General features: G+C 42.6%; 1 long non-coding RNA gene across 1 annotated transcript; it reads left to right on the forward strand.

Annotated features, from left to right (window-relative positions):
• The first annotated feature begins 343 nt into the window (after window positions 1-343).
• Window positions 344-3,024, forward strand: LOC109531357 (uncharacterized). The gene is made up of 3 exons (XR_002171157.1): window positions 344-435; window positions 2,772-2,818; window positions 2,894-3,024. It is a non-coding gene; the product is annotated as an uncharacterized LOC109531357 (long non-coding RNA).
• The last annotated feature ends 2,574 nt before the right edge of the window (window positions 3,025-5,598 follow it).

Below are 5,598 nucleotides of genomic sequence, written 5' to 3' on the forward strand. Positions count from 1 at the left end.
AGTGTGAGTGGTTGTTTGTCAATACATTGGTGCCGGAGATACGAGTTTGTGACGTGAGCACACTGATAACTCAAAACAGTTGATTCAAACCATCATTCCCTATTGAGATGAATGGAAATGCCATTAATCCATTGCAGCCCCAACACACACACACAAACAAACCAAAAAAATCCAACAAAAATGTTTGTTTTTTTGTGTTTTTTAATAAAATAATTTGTGCTTGACATAATTACATGGAATGAAAAGAAATGAAACAGTTTTTGGCACTTTTTTCCCCTCAGTTCAATTGACATTGCGCTGCTCCTTCTGGTGTGTATGCCTTGGCCACCTGTGGGCAGTATAACACAGGAATATACTTTACATGGTGACTATCTCTATTCCTCAGTACGGCAATAACATTAGTCATTTCTCACCATAGATAAAGAATATATGCCTGTAAGTATTGTTCTATTATCTGTCTACATGCGTTTGTTATAATGATAACACAATGCTATTCATTGGCCTGTCTATGGTGCTCCCCATTATATATTAGCATTAAGCTAGCAGACCTTAACGCAAAGTTAAATAGTTGTTTTAAATAGACAACATGTCATTATTTTTTGTTTAATGTCAAGCTTGACAGTAACCTTCAACTTGGACTGACTTGAAGGCTCTTGTTGGAAGAATTGTGAACACCCTGCCAAACTGCTGCATTTTGTAAAGTGACTTGAGTTTACTGCCAACATACAGCACTCCTAACTCAAGTTTTCCCTCACAAGCCGAAGCAAAAGTCGGCCCAACGATGGCTCAAATCTTGAAAAACTTTTAAGTTGGATCACTCATATGACACCACATGTAGCCTTCCATTGGCTGGTGACTAGTTGAGGGTGTATTCTGGATATCTGCAGCTCACTCATTCCCCAAATAAGGTCAAGCGCGATGAAAAAAAAAATGCTTGAATGGCCGCCCAAATTGATTTCTTTTAGTTGGACTCGGTTACAACTATGAAAATGGGTGGAGGTCTGTTTCCAGCCAAGGCACTAATCGGCCAAACAGTGCGTGTCACAACGGGACATGTGCAACCCTTAATCATCCAGCTGTAGAAAATTAATTACTACAATCATCTGTTCACAGCAAATTAATTATCACAGTCCCCACAAATGAAAGTGGACCCCAAAATAGTCCTGCGGTCAACCAGCAATCAGCCTTCCTGGCCTCCCTGCTATGTGAGGCAAACATACCGAAACACACACCTGAGACAAACATGGGCATTAGTGTAGGTAGCATGACAAATGTGATTGGAGGGACTGCCTTTTTTTTTTCCATTTTTTAGTAGTGTTCCTCAGTGATAACTAAAATTGAATCTGTTTGTGAAGACGATGATGCAGGATCGTTTTAAAGTGGCAATGCTATTTAGCACACCACTGAAAAAGCCGATGCACTCAGGTGCACATCCACACGCACGCTCACGCACACTTCTCTATGACTTCATGGCTGCAGCGTCTCCATGCAGCACTGTGCTCATCTCTCTCATTTTGATCCCGTGGCCTTTTCGGCACTGGCGTTCAATTTAGTTGTCATCCAGATGCATGCTTCACCCACACACCGACAGACACACACAAACACACACACATGCACGCACACACGCACGCACACAAATGGATTTCCTGTCAGGAGAGTTTGAGACCAATCAGACCATGGTATCGGAGCATGCCCTGATGGGAGCTAAAGGCCATCCAGGGACTGACACACACAATGAACTCCTCCCTGTAATCCTCAACACACACTCATATGCATGCCAAGTGCGTGTGTGTTTCCGTCTCATCGGCGCCATTAGGATGTCACCCAATCTGGCCAAAGCCAAGTCCCGCAGGAACTAAAGAGTGTCTGCTCAGTTTCGGCCAGTTCAGCAGAGCCCAGAGGAGCGAACAGAAAGGAAAGAGATGGCCGACGAGTGACAGGGACAGAGAGTGAGTGAGAGGAATCACGACATGTGAACAGACAGGACGAGAGGCGTGATCAATGAAGAAAGGAGGACGAAAACAGATGGGTGTCAAACTACTCCCAGATGTCAGACTTTGAAGTCAACTTTCCACATGTCAGTCATTAGCAGAAGAGAAACATTTCAATGTTATTGGCCGGACACAACACACTGTTTTTTATTTTGTTTTGAATATTTGCCTTGTCACCAGCGACTTATATTAGCTCTTGCGTAACCGTCATGGGATCAATTCTTTTTCACAGTGCCCTCAAATCACCCTGTTATTGACAGGAGCTCAGTTAGGGATGTAGTCCACTGGGATAGACGCTGACATCTGCAGTGACCCTGAACTGAATGAGCAGTCCAGAAAACTTCACCGGTCACCAACATCAGTCGAACTGTTACGCAACGTCCAGTTTTACGGCGGCCTCAAGGAGTTGCAACCACCAAGAGCTTCACCAGCCAACTTGGAGCCCATTGCGCCTTGCCTGCGGATGAACTTTCAATTGTTAGAAAACTGCAGTTGCTTGTTTACTTTCAACTCGGCTTGTAGCCAACGTCAGACACATAATGTACGCTGTGATCGCCAGATTGCAAGTTCAGTGTTCGGGCCATCGACATCTACGATTCTGGCCTTTAGAGCTTCAGTCCGGCTCCTCTCTGCCATCTACAAGACCAAATAATCATGGAGACCTCCTCTATGCTCAACGCCAATGTAAAAGGAGCTATATTTTGATATTTCAATGAGAAAAGATGACTTGACGTATTATTATTATTATTCGAATGATTGTCTTTTGTGTTTTACGAACAGCACTTTGCCAGAGCTGCCGATGTGTGCAAAGTGCTGTGTGAATAAAGGTGAGTTGAGTAGTCTTCAAACTGTATAGTTTTCTTGAAACATTTCTCAGATAACTTTTGTGCATTTTGCCACAGCCAATCAGGCACAACTTTGCGGGTGGAGCGAGTGGTGAGGAGAGAACTTCAAGCAAGGTCCAATGTTAACACAATGTCAGGCCATAGAAGGCCAACAGAGCAACATAGCTTTTCAAATCAGAGTGTTCCAATCGGACAGTTATTTGCTCATGAATTTAATCAGAAATGAATCAAACACATCTAAAATTTTGTGGTACTTTTCCATTTTCTTCGAATTTCCATTTTCTTCAAAAACACTTTTTAAAAAACATCAAAAGAAGTCCTTTCAGTGAGATGAAAACCAACTTCATTGGAATCACTGCTCACAAATAGACCGTTACCCACACCCCCCCAAAAAAAACACAATTCGGAAAAAAAAAACTGAGCAAACCCGCTCTAACAACTAATTCATACTGACTGAATTACAAAACAAAAAGTAATACAAAAAAATGTAATAAAATAACTACAAAACCTTGGTTCTTACAGTATGAGTTTCAGCACTCCTCGAAGACAAGAGTCTTTTGGCATGGAGAACCTGCCATACAAAACCTGCTAGTATAAAAAAACCAAACATAAATTGTAGAAGGTGAAATTTATCCCCCCAGGGCTGAGCAAAATGACCGATAAGGTTGTTTCCTCATAATATGTCATTTGAATGTGATGATAGAAAATGAAGCAATTACTTTCATGGCACCGACATGCAGCTGCCTGCGGGTTGATTCTCTGAGCGGCTGCAAATACAGGAAAGGAAATACAATACCGATGTAGATTTTGCGAAGAATGCTGGAGTCGACATGTTGTTCCTCTGCTATCAGCCGGCGGAGTGACATTAGAGTCACCACTGATGCTTCACTCCTGGACGAACAAACACCCATGCTCGCATTTATACCACAATCATTGGAATAAATTGTAATTTACTTAATAGGCAATGGAGGGTTACAATGGCGGATTGTTGAACCATACAATTATACTGATTATATACAGGTATGTCATCAACATGAGTGGCAACACAGTCGAATACCCTCTCAGTATGACTGTAGTTATTACGAAAAGGGCAAACGCTTGGTGCCACTGTGAGTCAGATCGATAGGTCATGTGGTAAATTTGTGGGCGCGGCCTTCGTCTATTAGCCTGTGGGTGATGTATGGAGTCTTGTCAGGGATATGAGGTTTAGATAAGCCACAGTCCGGGTTAGATAGAGTTTGTGTAATGGAATCCAACCGCCCATCAGTCGCTGCGAGCCGCAGTGGGTGGGGCTAATTCGATTGCTTCCATCCACACCTCACATTGGTCTGTGGCTCGGAGATGAAAGATGGACTCCTTCAGAGGGAAATGAAGCTGGCAATCCATCAGTCAATCCAATGCTGTTTTCATTTGGATAATTTGCGGTTGAGTACAGTGTGATCGGCATCATAAAAAAACATAAAATAAACAAAGCGCACTTGAAGAGTGGGCGAGAGGGGTTTTCAAGAAAGGAGGTTCAACAAACTGAGTCTAAACCTGTGAACTCTGATCTTCCAGTTTGTGAACAGCTAATCTGAAATCGGTTGAATCAGCTCTGAATGTGTTCACCTTCAGCGTGTGCACAACCTCGACAATAAAATGAAAAGCCATGGCGACTGAGAGAATAAGGTCAAGTTACTTTTCCCCTTTAGAACTGGAGGTGCTAACTTAGAATCCGTGTATCATTAGTTCATCCGATTTCCAAAAAAACCCTGGAAAAAAATCCCCATTTATGATTTTATGCCCATATCAAAAATGGAAAAAACAAATAACAGACAATTTGGATGTTTCATGTACATTGGGTATTGTCATTTGCCGCAAGTTGCGTCAACCAGAAGGAAAGTGGAACCATGAGGAGACAGCTCAAAAGGAAGCCATGGCCAAATCCTGAAGGAAGGTGAAGCGGATCCTGAATAGTTAGCTGAACGGCAAGAATAAGGTCCAGGCCATTAACGCCTATGCTCTACCAATAATCAGATACCCTGCTGGCATAACACTGGCCACGGGAAGACATGCAACTGATACAAAGTCAAGAAAGCTTCTTACAGTTCATGGAGAGTTCCAACCAAAGTCCAGCATCCTGAGGTGTTACACAAAGTGGAAAGAGGGGGACGGGACTGTAGAATAGTGAGTGTCATGGGCACTATCCAGGAGGGAAAATATGCCTGCAAGAATACATATACTCCAGTTTCCTCCCACATTCCAAAAGTATGCACATTTCCACACACAGCTGGGAGTCCTGAATCCTCAAGCTGTGGCAAATCCAGCCAAGTCTCATTAGGGGTGTAATATGCATCTTCAAATCCTCCTTATAAAACTTAAGCAATTGTTTGTCATGAGGCAGGAAAACAGATACTCTATAATACATTTCAAATGAATAACTGGACGTCTCTCAGGTTTAACTCATGTCAGCAGGTGTATAATCATGCTATTTGCTTTGCGCAAACTGTGGGGCACAGGTTCAAAGCAAACCCCAATTTGACTTGCTTTTAATGGAAAAAAGAAAAAAAACTGACAACAAAACTCATTGTATCACCAGAGGCCATCAAAAACAAGCCAATTGCCTCAGGGATGAGCAAAGTAAAGTATTCTAACCGACTGAGGAAAGTCACCTATTGTTTGTGAATGTAGACTCTCTAAGAATCCCTACCTTCATTGCATCGGCTCCTGAATATGTTTCTCTCCTGTGCTCTCAAAATCTGTTGACTTGGGTGGAGCCACAT

Source organism: Hippocampus comes, unplaced genomic scaffold (genome assembly GCF_001891065.2).
Source record: "Hippocampus comes isolate QL1 unplaced genomic scaffold, H_comes_QL1_v1.1 scaffold113, whole genome shotgun sequence".
NCBI classification, from domain to species: Eukaryota; Metazoa; Chordata; class Actinopteri; order Syngnathiformes; family Syngnathidae; genus Hippocampus; species Hippocampus comes.